General features: G+C 41.7%; 1 long non-coding RNA gene across 1 annotated transcript in view; it reads right to left on the bottom strand.

The window, feature by feature from the left end:
* Nucleotides 1-15,496, bottom strand: part of LOC135227920 (uncharacterized) — a 125,938-nt gene extending 110,442 nt beyond the window's left edge. Inside the window, exons 1-2 of the long non-coding RNA XR_010318098.1 lie at nucleotides 14,197-15,496; nucleotides 10,042-10,116 (exon numbers count right to left, since the gene is read on the bottom strand). This is a non-coding gene — a long non-coding RNA (uncharacterized LOC135227920). The remainder of the gene's footprint in view (nucleotides 1-10,041; nucleotides 10,117-14,196) is intronic.
* Nucleotides 15,497-18,475: the final 2,979 nt, after the last annotated feature.

The following is an 18,475-nucleotide window of genomic DNA, read 5'->3' on the forward strand; positions in this document are numbered from 1 at the left end:
AAATAACCTGTATCTGCAGCCAATTAGGTATTACTATCATGTAAGAATTTACAAAGAAAGCAGGGAGAACACAATTATCATCATTCTTGATTAACCATTTGGGGTGGAGTGAATATTGGGAATCAACTACAGTATTTATAATAGAAAGAAGGCTAGATAGGACTTAGTTATGAGATTCAAAGAGTGTTGTCAAGGCAAAAGAGCCTTGGATAGAGTTCAAGACCCCAATTTCAGCATTTACTAGCAGTATGAACAGAGAAATTACTAACTTCTGTGAGCCTCAATTTCCTCTTACAAGGTCATTGTGGAAATTGAAAGCACTTTGTATAAATTTTAGGAGCTACACAAATGCTAATTATTTAATGATGATGATAACAACAACGTCTACTTTCATTTTCTGAGCAAATGTGTATATAGGCAAGCGTTGCCTAACGTCCAGGATACGGTCTGTGAAATAGGACATTATGTAATTTGGACGTTGTATGATAGGTATTATATACCTAGCAAAGCTATATGGGATACCTTTTGTTTCACTTCCTCATGGATATTTCTCCTTTGCCTCTTCCTGCTGCTATCACTAGCACTGGTCTTGCTGCATTTGGCAGCTATGATGTACTTCACAGTTAATATTTTTGAAAGAAAATTAAACAGAGAGATAACGCTACAACACTCAAGAGACGCAGAAAACACGAGATTAGATGCTGCTGCCTACGAGTTGAAACACACAATGTTGTAGGGTAAACTTTTTATTTGTAAGTAGGGAAAGTTCACATTAAAATAATGATACAAAGTGCAGTACATAATAAGCCAGTAACATAGGCATTTATTATGACTACCAAGACGTGATTTAGGTTGTATATGTACTGTACCACTATACACCTGGTAGCACAATTGCTTTGTATACAAGAGACACGAGATACATGTGTTGTGTGCCAGAAGCTGTTGCGTCCGCTACATCGCATTCTTTGATTGGGATTTCTCAACTCTTATTATAACCTTATGGGACCATAGGTGTTATGCACCATATGACCGTACCAGGCACATGCTACAGGCTTAAACACATTGTCTATATCTTACTCACTGAATGCATATGGAGCAATCACAATCCTACTCAAGGCCTTCTGCTAAATGCTTTATTTCCATCCTCATTTAAGCTAAGGTCTGAAACATTAAGGCTCCAGAGTAAGGGCAGAGGACTCGTGCAAGCTCACTTTCACCCAGTGGTTCCATTTTTTGGCCTGGGTGAGGGAGAAGTGGCAGCTGGCTGTGGGGCCTCCAACAGTTGCTCTGTTACCTGCCACTGATTATCTTCAGCAGCAAACTAGCTCAGGGCTTACTGCACAGGGAATTTGCAAAACACAGGTGTGTATGTGCTTTTAAAACACGTGATTTTTTTTCTTTCCATTATTCCTTTATTTTCCCAAACGTGAGTCTGATTATCATCTTCCTAGCCTTTATCAGCATTTTGCATATATATGCCTTTCAAATGTAGAAGGATTTACAATTGTTTATTCAGTTCTTGCTATCTATTATCTCAGGCCTGAATTTGTATTGTATGAAAGTTTGGAGGTTAAGGGACCTGTTAAACTAAAAAACCCATTAAACCAAAAAACCCGTGTGGAGCCGATTCCGACTCACAGTGACCCTAGAGGACAGAGTAGAACTGCCCCATAGAGGTTTCAAGGAGCGACTGGTGGATTTGAACTACCAGCATTTTGGTTAGCAGCTGAATTCTTAACCACTACGCCACCAGGACTCCAAGGTGCCTGTTAGTGAGGTATGAAGTTAGTATATTTTTGGTGTTACAAATTACATTGCTTTGAATGTTGTGAGATGAGCCTTTTCTATATTTTGGTTTATATTCTTAGGACTGTTTCCCTGAGGTGGAAAGAGAATAACTGTGTCAAAGGGTTTGAACACCCCAAGGCTCTTTATACAGACTGCCTGATTGGTCCATGGAAGCTTTTTGAGTGCTGAAAATGACACAGCTATAGTGTTATTTTGGGAATATGCATGTTCTCATTACATGGTACTTTATAGGCTTGGAATCATAAAATAGTTCCAGGAAATTTGAATTGTTCCAATACCGTGTAATTTGTTTTCCCAGGCTCCCATTAGAATAGCAATAAAATGGGGTCTCTGTGACTCAGCCTATACTAGATTTTGAGGAAATCCAGCCCACTTCAATTCTCTACCAGGGCACATTAACCAATACGCAAGGTACACGGGTTTAATTATAATTACTAACTAATCTGTAAATGCACAATCAGTGCTATACAATTTCATGTGGGTTTCACCACATCGAAGGTATGAAAAACAGGTGAAACTGTGTGCTACCAGTAAGTGAGTAAGCACAAGTAAGCCCATATGTACCTTGCCTATTGGGTTATCCATCCCTGGCTCTCCTGCATTAGTTCATAAAGTCCTGCGGGCGGTGGGGCACTAAGCCTGTGTATCTTGTTTCATCTTTTTACTGCTAGTTACTACCCGTGAGGCTTCTTGATTGTATATGCAAATAGACTCTCTGGAGGCTGACCTTTCAGATATATAAGGACACATCTGTTTTTTTATCCATAGTTCTGCTCTCACAGCTGGGACCCCTGCTCTATACTTACAATGTGTGAGCAAATCGGCAGTAAACATGGTGTGAGAGATACCTGTGTTTTGCTGACATAGCACGAATATGGTGTGTTTGTTCTGAAGTTATAGTGGAGAAATAAACACTTTCATTCATATGACCCAACTTCCCCTATAATTCTCAGGACTCACCAGTTCCTAAAATATTCCCCCTAACTCTTCCCACCTCTACAAGATATACTGATGAATGCTGCTGTGTATCAGTGGAAAATTAGAGGGAGAAACTGCCGCTATTCTGAAACAGATTTAAAAAAAAATCATAGTGTGATCGTAGTGTATATAATATAAATTGTGTTTATATTTTGTTCTCTGCCTGCACACTTCCTCAGGTAATTTCAAACACCTAATATGTCAGGTGGAAACCCTGGTGGTGTAGTGGTTAAGAGCTGTGGCTGCTAACCAAGAGGTCGGCAGTTCAAATCTACCAGGTGCTCCTTGGAAACCCCATGGGGTAGTTCTACTCTGTCCTATAGGGTCGCTATGAGTTGGAATCAGCTTGACGGCAATGGCTTTGTTTTTTTTTAATGGGTTAGGTATGATAATAAGAAAAAGCAAGAGTGGGACCACTCTTGTCCTAGAGGGCCCATCGCCAGGTAGTGACCATACAGTATGACCAGGACTGAAGTAACGGTGGAAAGAGAGTACTGTGGCAACAACTAAATTCTGTGAGGAGGGCCCCAGAACAACCCTATGAAATAAGTAGTCTATGAAGGCCCGAGAGGCCACTTGTACTAGGTAACGCAGCAAATCGATGGGAAATAGACTGGATTTGAACCCAAATCTTTCTAAATCCATATTGCACATTCTTTATTTTTCTTGGTTGCTTTTTCCAGATTTGAATTTTAAAAGTTACCCCCCGAAATAATTCTGACTTTGCAGAAGGGAATAAAGTGCGTACTTCCCACATCCCATGCTTTTATTTTTAACAGTTTGGTATGGTCCCAGGCCACCTTCTCTGCATGCACAAGTCTAAGGAAACCAGGTATGCCTGTCTCCAGCCCCAAAGAGCAACTGCTGGAGTCAAGGCCGAGAGTCAGGAGTGCCTTGTCCCCTCCAGAACCTACCTGGGTGAAGCTTGCGGCATTCTGGGGCCTGGGGACCAGAACACTCCCAAGTTTAGCTGTAACAGAGGAAAGCCAGAGTGCCCTGGCAGCCTACCCTTTTGAGAAAGGGGGGCTATTTGTGCTGTTTTGGCTTTCTGTGTCGCACTGCCCTGCCTTGCCCAAGGAGATAACAGAGCTCCTTACCAGTAGAGAGATTGGGAGAGGGCCAGGGGCTGCCTCAGACGCATTTCCATTTTTCTAGTGTCTGCTTTTGGCACATATTGGTGCCTAGTTACTGTCAAATGGAAAGGAATGAAAATGCCCTAGCACCAGTTCCTCAGCTTGGAGGAAGATGTCATGTGGCACCAGAATTGGATGAAGAAGACTCATTAACAACCTGCAGTATACAAATGACACAGCCTTGCTTGCTGAAAGTGAAGGGAACTTAAAGCACTTACTGACGAAGATTAAAGACTACAGCCTTTAATACTTTACTCCTGCACAGGAAGAAGATGAAAATCCTCAAAACTGGACCATTAGAGAAAAAAATCGAAGTTGCCAACAATTTTATTCTACTTGGATCAATAATCAATGACCAATAAGCAACATCATGATAAATGCAGAAAAGATTGACGTTCTCAAGGATTTCATTTTACTTGGATCCACAGTGGAAGCCCGTGGAACCAGCAGTCAAGAAATCAAACGATGTATTACATTGGGCAAATCTGCTGCAGAAGATTTCTTTAAAGTGTTGAAAAGTAAAGACGTCTCTTTGAGGACTAAGGTGTGCCTAACCCAAACCATGGTATTTTCAATTGCCTCATATGCATGAGAAACCTGAACGATGAATAAGTAAGACCAGAGAAGAATTGACGCCTTTGGATTATGGTGTTGGCAAAGAATGTTGAATATACCATGACTGCCAGAAGAATGAACAAATCTGTCTTGGAAGAAGTACAGCCAGAATGCTCCTTAGAAGTGAGGATGGTGAGACTTCGTCTCACTTACTTTGGACATGTTATCAGGAGAGACTAGTCCCTGGAGAAGGACATCATGCTTGGTAAAGTAGAGGGTCAGCAAAAAAAGAGGAAGACCCTTGATGAGATGGATTGACACGTGGCTGCAACAAAGGGTTCAAACAGCAATGATTGTGAGGATGGTGCAGGACTTGGCAGTGTTTCGTTCTTTTGCACATAGGGTCTCTATGAGATGGAACCAACAACAACAGCAACAAATTTTTAAAAAGCAAAAATGTCAGTTTGATGACTGAAGTGCACCTGACCCAAGCCATGGTCTTGTTAATCACCTCGTATGCATGAGAAAGTAGGAATTCAGTGAAAAAGGAAGACAGAAGAATTGATGCATTCAGGTTGTGCCGTTGGCAAAGAATATTGAATATACTGTGGACTGCCAGCAGAAAGAACAAATCAGTCTTAAAAGGAATATAACCAGAATGCTCTTTTTAGAAGAGAGGATGGTGAGACTTAGACTAGCTTACTTTGGATATGTCATCAGGAAAGACCAATTGCTAGAAAAGGACATCAGTTTGGTAGAGGGTCAGTGAGAATGAGGGAAACCCTCAATGAGATGTATTGATGCAATAGCCACAACAATGGAAACAAACGTACCAACAATTATGAAGCCGGAACCAGACAGGGCAACATGTCGTTCTATTACACGTAAGGCTCCATGAGCGGGAACTGACTCAATGGCAACTTAATAACAACCCAGGAACCAGGGACAAAGATCAAATTCTTTGCGTAAAGTAATTCGTCACCCCAAATAGAGTGAACAAATCTGACAAAAATTCCCGCCCTCCTAGAGTTTACATTCTAATCTGCTGCTGTCTGTAAAACAAGTTAGAATTGTCTCGAGTCAGAGTAAATGAATAAGACACATAGGTGTGTTCCTGTGAATAAATTGCATGGATTTCGATTTTCTTCGTTTTTAAGCCTTTTTTATGTATCTAAGATTTCTGAATAAGGGATAAGCAAGGTTACTATTATTGTAATATAAGTAGAAGTAGTCTATTTTAGACGTTCTACTTGGTTTCTTGCCTTGATTCGAAGAATGATCACAATTGTAAAATATTATTGCCTTTACAAAGCCTCTACTTTGGAAACCCTGGTGGCGTAGTGGTTAAGTGCTACGGCTGCTAACCAAAAGGTTGGCAGTTGGTATCTGCCAGGCGCTCCTTGGAAACTATGGGGGCAGTTCTACTCTGCCCTATAGGGTCGCTATGAGTCGGAATCGACTGGATGGCACTGGGTTTGGGTCTACAAAGCAACATATGGTTTATTCAAGTCTAATTTTGCTTTTGAATTGAAAAAAAAAATTATTGTGAAAAATCTCATTTCTTCTGTCATTGTATTGATTGTGATGACTTTCTGCTTAATTAGTCCAAATTAATGATGGCTTGTATGGTTAACAGCCGCCATAGTAATTGATTTGGGGGCTGGAGAGCTCTGAAAGGAACCCCTGGTTCCTAGGAAACAGCCCCTCAGGAGCAAATTCTTGCAGGCCTGGGTTTCTTCCAAGTGGCTTAAGCAGAGCTTTCTACAGTGTGACTCTGATGAGGTCACTACAATAGCAAGGCTGGAAGCTTGGGCCTCGGGAACCATATGCCTTGTCTTTGAGCTTCTTGAGGAAACGTGGGGATGAGAAGCATTTATGACCACGTCTTAAATTTCAACAAACAGAACTTCTGCCAAGCCTGCAAAGTGAAGCCGAACTGAAAGCTGCAGAGAAGGAAAAAGGATTAGAGCTCTGACACTACTCAGTTCAGTCTTCAATGCCGTGGGTATCTGATTTTTAGCAGATTAACAGGCATTAAAACCATGAATGTTTGTGGCCTGGATTTTTGTTTCAGAAGTTTCTCCTGCCAGTGGACTCACTAGGGTTGGTGTCACCTAATGCAGCAACTCGTGGTGTCTCCCCCCGCCACCACCACCCCGTGGACCTCCTCCTGTACCAGACCATACAGAATCCTTAGTCATGTTTTTTGTTGTAACATTACTCATGAATCATAATTCTCATATATTGCTCCTTCTTTTCCTTTACTACTTCATTCTCAAAAAATTTATAGCTATAGGTTCACAAATACTAATTACCACAATACTGTAGCTAACACACCAGAAAATTTGACAAAATCAGCGACTATAAAAACAGTGGCAGCAATGAAAACAACAGCGTGTGCTTATAGCAGATATAGATGAAACCACGTGATTTGAAGCCTCATTGTAATTGGGTAATGACAGCTCTGACCGGAGGGCATTAGAAGGTTCAAAAAGTAAATTAGCATAGAGTTTTAGCTTTGTACGTATATTAATACATGTAAGCTGGGCTTACAAAAAATGTTTTTGTTATAACTACAAGGATGTTTTTATAAAATAAATTTCTACTGAAATGCTGCATAAAAATTTTATAGACAGTCATTTTGGTGTCACTTCCTCTGACAGTGTCACCCAGTGTGATCCACACCTGTGTAGTGACACCACTGTCTCCTGCTATCTCCTGCCTGTCAAGGGCACTACACTGAGTAGGGGGTAATGACTCTGCCAAGCCACCATCTCCACATTCCCCATCTGGGGGATTTTCTATTGGAAGGACTTGAGAGACTTGATGGGCCATAAATATTACAGAAGTGGTCTTGGGTTGTGATAATGAATTTGTGTGCCCCTCAGGTAATCACATCATCCACTGAAATCGCACCAAAGACCTAATGGGCACCTTTACATCTGTACAAAGTCCAGTGGGCACTGAACCTCTTCCTACAGTCTCACCTGACCTATCAGTAGTATTGGTAATGTCATCCCTTTCTTTGACTTTTGTAACACCATGCTCTCCTGGAAGTCTTTTTCTCTCTCCAGCTACGTTTTCTCAGTTCCCTTGCAGCCTACTTTTTCCCTAACCTTCCCTTAAAGATTGGGGTTCCTCAAAGACCTAATCTCTCTTCTCTTCCACACAGTTATAGGATACCCGTTTGGGTGGCAGGATGTAGATGATTTTTATTTTTGTCTTTTTACTCTATTTATTTCCTGTTTCTGTATTAAGCATGTATTGTTGTTTTTGCTGTTGTTAGGTGCCATCTCATAGTACCTAACAACAGCAGTGAAGCAACCCTATGTAACAGAGTAGGACTGCCCCCATAGGACTTTCTAGACTGTAATCCTTATGGGAGCAGATTACCAGGTCTTTCTCCCTCAGAGCCGCTGGGTGGGTTTGAACTGCCAGCCTTTTGGTTAGCAGCCAAGCACTTAACTGATGTGCCACTAGGGCTCCAGAAGCATGTATAATTAAAAATGTTTGAAACTCAGAATCCAGCTATATCCATACAGAGGCTGACGGCAACTTCCTGTTCCTCTGGCTCTGCAGCATTCCCAGGGGACCTCATAGTTCGGGATTCTGGACTCAACACTCTGTGCTGAGGCATCCATGGCTGCTCCGGCACTTGAGGCCCAGGTGCCACACATTCCTCTGCCCGGTGAAGCAAAGCCAGAGTTCCATGCTTCTTGGCAGTGGACTAAAGAAACTATTATAATCAGGTCTCAGCATGTGGCTTTCTGCTGCCCAAACTCACCCTCCTCCCCATCTCAATTTTTAACACAAAGCAATCTCCTTTTTCCCGTTTGTTCACTCACCAAGGTTTTAGCTGTTCATCTTAGTTGATTACAAATGGAAGAAAAGATTATTCTTATTCTGTGAAACTATAAATTCTGTAATTTCCCAAAGAGTTTTGAGACTCACAGCAAGTGTTTATGTCAGTATTAAAAAGCAGTAAAGTTTCCATATGTACCAATTTGGAAAAAGCTCAAAGAAATCCTTTCATGAAACAAATTACCATTTGTGAAAATAACTCTTGTCCATTTTACAATATTATGATTTATTCTTTTCTTTTATAATTATTATTTATGATCATGTGCAGGCAAAACAGGCTAGAATGTCTTTGCTTTTTAGGGATGAACTGGGGCAAAGACATTGATGGATGTTATGGATTGAATTTGTTTTCCCCTCAAATTTGTTGTAAATCCCCAGCCTTTATACCTGTGGATGTAATCCCATTAGGGAATAGGGATTTCCTTGTTATATTAATGAGGCCGTCTCAGTGTAGGGTATATCTTTAGCCAATCACTTTTTAGGATAAAAGAGCAGATCAGGCACAGAAGAAAGGAAGCCCAGGTAGGGGAAGGTAGATGTCAGTCTACTTGAGGAAGGCCAATGAACCTAGGAAGAGAAGCTGAAGAGACAAAGACCTTTTCCTAGAATCGACAGAGAAAGAAAGCCTTCCCCTAGAGTCAGTGCCCTGAATTTGGACTTCTAGCCTCCTAAACTGTGAGAAAATAAATTGCTCTTTGTTATAGCCACCCACTCGTGGTATTTCTGTTATAGCAGCACTAAGAAGCTAAGACAATGGGGATAGAAGATTAGGAAATCATAACTAGTTAAGTACCTCTTTACATGTAACTGACTGTTTTAATCAATTATCAGTAACATTTTATGTGAACTTTTTTCTTTTTTTTGGCATGATGATTCTGGATGCCTAGTTTGAAGGCCAAGAATTTGAAGCAAAGTAAAAGAGACTGCTGGAATTGGAATTATCTATACTTGAGCTGTTATGACTTGTGCTGGTTTTGTAGCTCTGGGTCAGATCTAGGGAAGAGTGGTAAAATTTGATGACTAATTTGGAGGCCTCATAGAAAAGAAGGGAGTTGAAGCTGAGGACAAATTGTATATTGGTGAGGCATAAGAGTGATTCCAGCTCTTATCAAATTACACCTGGATATCTTCTTATGCTTAGTTTTCTCACAAACTTCTCAAATGAGAAGCAGTCCATAACTTTGGATTTTGGCTTCCCTCACCTTCCTCGCTCATATCCAGGCACAAATGCTTCTCTTCCTACACAATCTCTTCTCAAGCCTTCCATTCATTTTCATCCTATTAGTCCCAGCCTAACACAGGTCTTGTCAGGTGTCGTTGAGTCGATTTAGACTCATACTGACCCTCGTGTGACAGTAGAACTGCCCCATAGGGTTTTCTAGGCTCTAATCTTTACAGGAATAGATAGTCAAGTCTTTCTCCCATGGAGCCACTGGGTGGGTTTGAACTGCCAACCTTTCAGTTAGCAGCCTAACACTTAACCATCGCACCGCCAGAGCACAAATCATGTGGGAGCAATTGCAAACTCCACCGCAAGCAACTTTTTTCTCCATCTCTTCTCAGTCTGTTTTTGGACTTGTCTTCCCAGTACACATGGGACCCACCTGGCCCCATGGTCTTTTTCAGGTCACGGCCTATGACTCACCTCTTCGTTTCTCTTTTTTATTTAGGCACATTTTGAAATCCACGTGCTCCACGCACTTACCGGATTTTCTCTTCACTGTCTACCCCCACAGTGTGAAATCACTTCACGTTTCATCTACTTCACCACACTATGCATCTGCACGTAGAAGGGAAAGAAAGAGCCATTAAGAGAGAGGTCCCTTGCAGGTTAATGAGATTTTTACAGGGATGTTTTATAATTCTAAGTGGAACTGGAGTAGCAACTCTGAATTAAATGGCCTTACATTCATTTTTTTGAGTTTTCTTTTTTGCCAAATTGAGTCACTACCTTATAATCTTTTTCAAATACAACAAGGCCAAAATTACATAATGAGACTAAACACAGGCCCACTGCTTCAATAAGGCGTGTTTAATGTAAAAGGAAAGAAATGTTAAAAAAAAAAATCCAAGTCAGTTACGTGAGGAATAATTTGCTTTGATAGATTTATAAGTTAATAAGATTTGTTTTCCAAAGAGAGTGTTGCCTTATCCTCTTTATAATGCCTGTTGGTTTTAATGACAGGGGGCTGTTTAAAGAACATTCATCAGAGAGAAATGAACAAAGTGCTTGTCTGTTTTGACAAGGTACTTATTACCAAATAGGAACTTCCTGAACCTGACCTGAGATTATAGTTTTGATTGAGAATATAGTACATGTTTCCATAAGCTTTGTCAGTCATTTTTGCTCCTTATCTTTTCAGTCTTTAATCAAGAGATAGGAGAAACCAGGCGGCTGGCTTCTTTGGCCATATAGAGGCCTAGTTGATATGAAGTGGGGGAATTCATGCTCCTCTTCTAAATTAATATTTGTAAGAGTCATTAGCCTCTGCCTGGGGGCAGTAATGTGGTTTGGCACATCGTTAAATACACACTCCTTCCGGAAGGGGTATTGGCTTTAGTGATGTCTGGTACGTGTGCATCCAAGATGACTGATATTTATTTGCTTCCATGATCCCATGCATGGACTCAAGGCACTTGACACATTTTTGGTAGCTCTCCAATTGGCGGCTCTGAAATTCTGCAAACTCCTGGGCAAGCTGCTTAGTTCTGCTCGGGATAATTGCCCATCAGCTAGTGAATGTGTGTGGGTAGTTCTCAGATGTACCAGGAATAATTTTATGGGTCACTTCTATCTGAATTCCAGCATCAAGTGGTCGTTGTACAGGCTCTATACTAGCATACATTCCTCTAACTGAGGCAGGTTTTTTTTTTAAAGCAGTTACACTGTAAGGTGTTTCAAATTGTCTTCCATTCATGAGGTAATTCATTTTCCAATTTCAGTAAATATGTATTGGGGGCCTCCTATGTGTTGGGCACTGTTCTAGGGGCTGGGAATCCAGCGGTGGAAAAGACAGACATAATTTCTGCCCTCATGGAGCTTACACTTTCATAATGAAAACAAATAATAAGTAAACAAAATAACAAATGAGACAACTTTAAATAGTGAAAAATATGTTACAAAGAAAATAAAACAGCTTAATTTAACAGACAGTTACTAGTGGCTGGAAGTTAAAAAACAAAAAAACAAACCTGTTGCTGTCCAGTCGATTCTGACTCATACTGACCTTATAGGACAGAGTAGAACTGTCCCATAGAGTTTCTAAGGAGTGCCTGTTGGATTCAAACTGCTGACCTTTATGGTTAGCAGATGTAGCTCTTAACCACTACACTACCAGGGTTTCCACTAGAGGTAAGGGGCCTGATAAAATGATTATAGTAGGGAGAGTATGTCTTAGAAAGTGACATTTGAGTTGAGACCTGAATGAGAAGGAGCCAGCTGTGTGAAGACTGAGGAGAGCATTCCAGACAGGGAAGAACAAGTGCTAAGACCCTGAGGCAGAAACAAATTTGGCATGTGTTGGGGAAAAGTTAGTAAAAATGAAATCCATTCCCAATCCAGAAAACCTCTCCACAAAAATGGAAGAGAAAGATAAGTTTTACTGTTGACTAAGCATGAAACCAGAATGTGATGCATTTTGGGTAATCTGCTAAAGAGATTGCAAAGACAGAAGTCTTATCCTTTATGTAGCTGAGTGGATACAACTCATTACATTCATGTTTAAGATAAAACTGCGAACTTTCCCGTATCTTTATGGCAAGATACCTAAAGTACTGTATGCTAATTTCCTTCCAGGAAACAGGAAGGTAGGGAAGGCTCACCTGAAATTACATTTCAAAGAGGTAGCTGCCAGATCTTTGAGACTTCTTAGATTTACATAGTTTTCAAAGAGACAAAGAAAGAATTTACAATGACAAGTTATTTAAAGTCAATTCTGAAAGAACAGAGGAGGGGGGGAGTCTCTTCCCTTATTCTTAACAAGAAGAATCAAAATCTCTTATTTTCAAATTGTACTTTTCCTTACACATGTTTAGAGAATGGAAAGGCTCAAGTGAGACCACCATGACCCAGAGGAAGAGTGGTAGGAGGTAAGGTTTGAAGGTTAGAAGGGGTCAGATCATTCAAGGCCTTGTGCCATGAAGTGGTTAGATGGTATTCTCTGGGCAACGGGGAAACCATTGGAGAATTTTAACCAGGAGAGTGATAAATGGTATTGACTTCTACCCAGGTTTACGTCTATAAAACCAAACCAAACCCGTTGCTGTCAAGTTAATTCTGACCACAGCAATCCTATAAAGCCCCAAACCTGTTGCCGTCCACTCTGACCCTATAGTATGATCTAAAAGGCTCTCCAAAATGTGTCAGTGTGCCTGCTGTAAGAATGTTACTGAGGATGCTTTGTTGGTATTGCACAGCGTTTTTCCCATGAGGAACTGAGGAGGTAGTGTATTCGTTAAGAGCAGGTAGGGACTGTGATGTCAGCTCTCCAAGAAGGGTTTAAACACCTGCTCTAACCTGTGTGACCTGGAGTGAGTCATTAACCTCTATGTGCCTCGGTTTCCTCATTTATAAATGTGGCCAATAGTTTTATCACTCCCTCAGATGGTTGTTGGGTTGTTGAGCGGATTAAATAAATGGTGCCCAGGCACACAGTAAGCACTATCGGTGTTTACTATAATTATTTAGAAAAAGCTGGCTGCCTCTAGTCCAATTGGTTTGTCTTTACCTATGGACATTATGAATTATGCAACTGACTTCATTTTCCAGTATAGTCTATGTGCTAGAAATCTTAAGGCTAATTTTTATGGCCTCCTTATAGGAAGTAGATTGATTTTATCTCAGCTAACATCCTCCCTAGTTCCATTTTGTGTCTTGTCAAAAATCTAAATGTGCAGAGAAACACCAAAAATTAGTGTAACAGAATATGTTTATTGTAGTTAAGATTCTAATCAGGCAGCATCAACTTGAACATATTAAATATATCGGGAAGGGGTGATCCAAAAAGGGGATAGTGAAACAGGTTATCCAGGTCATTGTCATGTTAATTTCTCAGGAGGTGGCATCAGAACACATAGTGTTTCAGGGTCATTCCGCTGGAGAAACAGTCACTAAGGACAAGCCATACATTTCCCAATCGACCCATGGGTTCCTGCTTCTCAAAACTGGCTGCACATAGATAATTCTCTAAAAGAGCCCAATGCCTAAGGTAGAACATTCTCCTCTAAGCTGCTTACTAGGCTATTGTTTGACTTGAAGGTCCCTTTAGGAAAATACTTTCTTAAAGGCTCAAGGTTCTAAAGGACATCTAAGGGCAGATGGCCTGGGTAAGTCACCCCAACCCCATGATCCCAGAAATCTGGATTCCAGCAGAATCAAAATGGATTTGTCAGTCTTTGCTCTAGTTTTTCTTTCTGTGTCATAACTTTTTAAAATATAATGTTTCATACATATTTTATACATTATATATTTGATAAAAATGAAATAGACCATGCATAGTTTTGTAACTTAATTTGTTCAGGCAACTGTATATCTGGAACAACTTTCTTTGCCAGTAATTATACTTTAGCCAATTGTATATAAATGAGATGTTTTAGGAGGGGAAGAGAGAAACATGTGCATTTAGTCTGCTATAATAAATTGGAAGCTAAACATACCACATATTAGCCAACCAATTCCCTGCTAAAGGAAACTGATTCCAGTGATTTTGCAAATACAAAGAATGCAAATGCACTATTACACAAATGTATCTGAGCATTTGGGTGAGTATTACTATATGACAAATTCCTAATTATAGAAACATTGAGTCCAAGTGTATAAATATATATAGAGAGAGAGATTTATATCAAGAAAACGGCTCACATGATTGCAGAGGATGGAGCATCCCAAGTGTGTGGATCTTGACAGAGGCCTCTCTCAATTCACATAGCCACAGGGGCTGGTGAATCTAAGATCAACAGGCGGAGAGCAGGGCTCACACTCTCAGGCCTGAAGATTGATGAATCTCAAGATCTGCAGAACAGCTGATAGCTCAAGTCACAAGAGCCGGAGGTCAGACGAACAGGAGGCAGCTGCAAGATCCAGAGTGAGCAAAAAAGCCAGAAAGTCTGCTTATTTGGATACAGGCCATACCCCCAAGGGAACTCCCTTTCAACTGCTTGGCTACTCACAGCAGATTCAATCATGGGAGTGATCCCATATAAACACTAAGAATCATGGCCCAACCAAGTTGACAGACAGTCTTAACCAACACAGTCCACTCCTTGTCAACTTGTCACATGTACACAACTCCTTAAACCATACATAATCTCTGAATAAAGACAATTGTAAAGTCGTACTTGCACCTAACATGATATGACTAATTTACATACAACCAAAAACGCACTAGCCCTGTTTACATCTTATATTTTATAAGTGAAGAAAACAAAAGTATCTGATGTACACATACAAAGCAGAAATACTCATAACAACTATAGTCCAGGGCCATAACTACCTTCTTCCACCACCCATTCTGTATTCCCTTTGCCCTCTGCAAGCAACTCAGCTGGTTGTGGTTCTTTGCCTGGTGGGGTGACCCAAACCTTCATTCCCGAAGGGTCTGGGTCATTAGTAATCATGTCGGAATTGGGTTGCTGTAGTTTTCCACTGACTTTAATCACAGGGTGTGGTAGTACTAAGAGACACCCTAAGGGATCTCCTGCATTCCAGACATACTCTTCTTTACCTCCATTATGTAATATCAATCTGATTTTCCCCTGGTAATCAGGATCAGTCACTCAGCCAGTATGGTAACTCCCTTCTTTGCCTGTTGATCTAGTGGCATAAAGAGCCCAAAGTGGCCAGGTGGCATTCTTAACTTCCAGTTCAATGGAATCAGTGATGTATCTCCAGGTGGGAACATTCCTCCCTTTGGAACTAAGACCTCTAGACCTATAGAACATAAGGTCGTAGGGACAGGAAGCAAAAATCTTGTGTGGGTCACCAGGGGTAGTAGTGAATGGTGCCACTCCCATTTCCACCTCTTGATTTCTGGACCCATGAATCCTGGTTATGGGAGAAACAGCACCGTATACTGGATGCTGGTTTGGAGTATATAGAGCCTCCTGGAGAACACTGCCCCAACCCTGCAAGGTATTGCCACCTAGCTAGTGCCATAATTGTGTCTTTAGAAGCCCATTCCATCATTCTATCAAGCCAGCTGATTCAGGATGTTGGGGAACATGGTAAGACCAGTGAATTCCATGAGCATGGGCCCACTGCTGCATTTCATTTGCTGTGAAGTGAGTCCTTTGATCTGAGGCAATACTGTGTGGGATACCATGACAGTGGATAAGGCATTATTTAAGTCCACAGATGGTAGTTTTGGCAGAAGCATTGCGTTCAGGGAAGACAAATCCATATCCAGAGTGTCTATTCCAGTAAGGACAAAACGCTGCCCTTTCCATGATGAAAGTGGTCCAATGCAATCGACTTGCCACCAGGTGGCTGGCTGATCACCTCGAGGGATGGTGCCATATCAGGAACTCCATCCATGTAGGTCTCTGCTGCTGGCATAATGGGTACTCAGCAGTGGCTGTAGACAAGTCAGCCTTGGTGAGTGGAAGTCCATGTTGCTGGGCCCATGTGTGACCTCCATCCCTGCCACAATCACCACTTTGTGCATGAGCCCATTGAGCAATGACGGGAGTAGCTGGGGAAAGAGGACGACTGGTTTCCACAGAACACGTCATTCTATGCACTTGATTGTTAAAATCATCCTCTGCTGATGTCACCCTTTGGTGAGCATTCACAGTAGACATGAATATCTTCACTTCTTTTTTACCCATTCTGAGAGATCTATCCACATACCTCTTCCTTATAAATCCTTGTCTCCAATTTTCCAATCATGTTCCTTTCATGTCCCTGACTGTCCAGCCAAACCATTGGCCACAGCCCATGAATCAGTATGTAATTGCACATCTGGCCATTTCTCCTTCCAAGTAGAGTGATCAGTAAGGTGCACTGCTCGAAGTTCTGCCCATTGAGAGGATTTCCCTTCACCACTGTCCTTCAGGGAGGTCCTAGAAAGGGGCTGTAGTGCTCCTGCTGTCCACTTTCAAGCGGTGCCTGAATATCATGCAGAACCATCTGTAAACCAGGCATGAGTTTTCTCTTCTTCAGTCAGCTGATCATAAGGAACTCCCCATGAGACCATAGGTGCAGACTGGGAGATGGAAGGTAATGTGACAGGAATGGAGACCATGGGCATTTCGGCCACTTCCCGATGCAACTTACTTGTACCTTCAGGTACTGCTCGGGCCCGATCTCATATATACCACTTCCATTTAATGATGGAGTGCTGTTGTGCACGTCCAACTTTATGACCGAGTTCATGATGGGCAGCTCAGACCACATGATGACTTTGGTGTCCCATGGTTAATTGTTCAGTCTCTACTAAGGCCCAGTAACAAGCCAAAAGCTGTTTCTCAAAAGGCGAGTAGTTATCTGTGGAGGATGGCAGGGCTTTGCTCCAAAGTCCTAAGGGTCTGCACTGTGATTCACCAATAGGGGCCTGCCAAAGATTCCAAAAAGCCTCTCTATCTGCCACTGACTTTTCAAGCACCAACAGATCAGCTAGATCATATGGCCCAAGTGGCAGAGTGGCTTGCACAGCAGCCTGAACCTGTTGCAGAGTCTTCTCTTGTTCTGGGCCCCACTCAAAACTAGCAGCTTTTCGAGTCACTTAATAGGCCAGAGGAGCACACCCAAATGAGGAATGTGTTGCCTCCAAAATCCAAAGAGGCCCGTTAGACATTATGCCTCCTTTTTAGTGTGGGAGCAGCCAGATACAATAACTTATCCTTCACTTTAGAAGAAATATCTTGACACGCCCCACACCACTGGGCCCTTAGAAATTTCACTGAGGTGGAAGGTGCCTGAATTTTTATGGGATTAATTTTCCACCCTCTAGCATGCAAATGTTTTACCAATAAGTCCAGCGTCCTTGACACTTCTTCCTTACTAGGTCTAATCAGCATAATGTCATCAATGTAATGGATCAGCGTGACAACTGTTGAAAGGGAAAAGTGATCAAGGTCCCCTCAGACTAAATTATGACATAGAGCTGGAGAGTAAATGTAGCTCTGAGGTAGGCAAGTGAAGGTGTATTACTGGCCTTGCCAGCTGAAGGCGAACAGTGTCTGATGGTCCTTTGAAACAGGTATGGAGAAAAAGGCATTAGCCAGCTTGATAGCTGCATACCAGGTACCAGGAGATGTATGAATTTGTTCAAGCAATGAAACCACATCTGAAACAGCAGCTGCAAATGTAGTCACCACCTGGTTAAATTTTTGATAATCTACCGTTATTCTCCAAGACACATCTCTTTTTTGCACAGGCCAAATAGGCGAGTTGAATGGGGATGTGGTGGGAGTTACCACCATCCTTCAAGTCCTATGTGGTGGCAGTAATCTCTGCAATCTCTCCAGGAATGTGGTATTGCTTTTGGTTTGCTATTTTCCTAGGTAGGGGCAATTCTAAAGGCTTTCACTTGGCTTTTCCTACCATAGTAGCCCTTACTGTATTTGTCAGGGATCCAATGTGGGGGTTCTGCCAGTTGCTAAGCATATCTATTCCAATTATGCATTCTGAAACTGGGGAAATCACTACAGGATAGGTTCGGGGACCCAGTGGACCTACTGTGAGACAGACATGTGCCAAGACTCCATTAATAACCTGACCTCCATATGCTCCCACTCTGGCTGATGGGCCACAGTGATGTTTTGGGTCTCCTGGAATTAGTGTCAGTTCAGAACGAGTATCCAGCAATCCCCGAAAAGCCTGATTATTTCCTTTTCCCCAATGAACAGTCACTCTCGTAAAAGGCCATAGATCCCTTTGGGGAAGGCTGGGAGGAAGAGTAATAGTAAAATTTTTGGCAGTATATTGGAGTCCTTCCTCGAGGGGATCCAGCCTCCCCTTCATCAAGGGGTTGTGGGTCTTTAAACTCACTCAAATCTGGGAATTGATTGAGGGATCCTGACTCTCTATTCTGGCAATTTAAATTAGACTGCTGTTCGCCTGACCTAGAATTCATCCGTTTGTACAGATCAAGTAAATATTTGGTATATTTCCTATCTATTTCACTCCTAAGGACACCATA

The sequence above is a fragment of the Loxodonta africana genome, chromosome 16 (genome assembly GCF_030014295.1).
Source record: "Loxodonta africana isolate mLoxAfr1 chromosome 16, mLoxAfr1.hap2, whole genome shotgun sequence".
NCBI classification, from domain to species: Eukaryota; Metazoa; Chordata; class Mammalia; order Proboscidea; family Elephantidae; genus Loxodonta; species Loxodonta africana.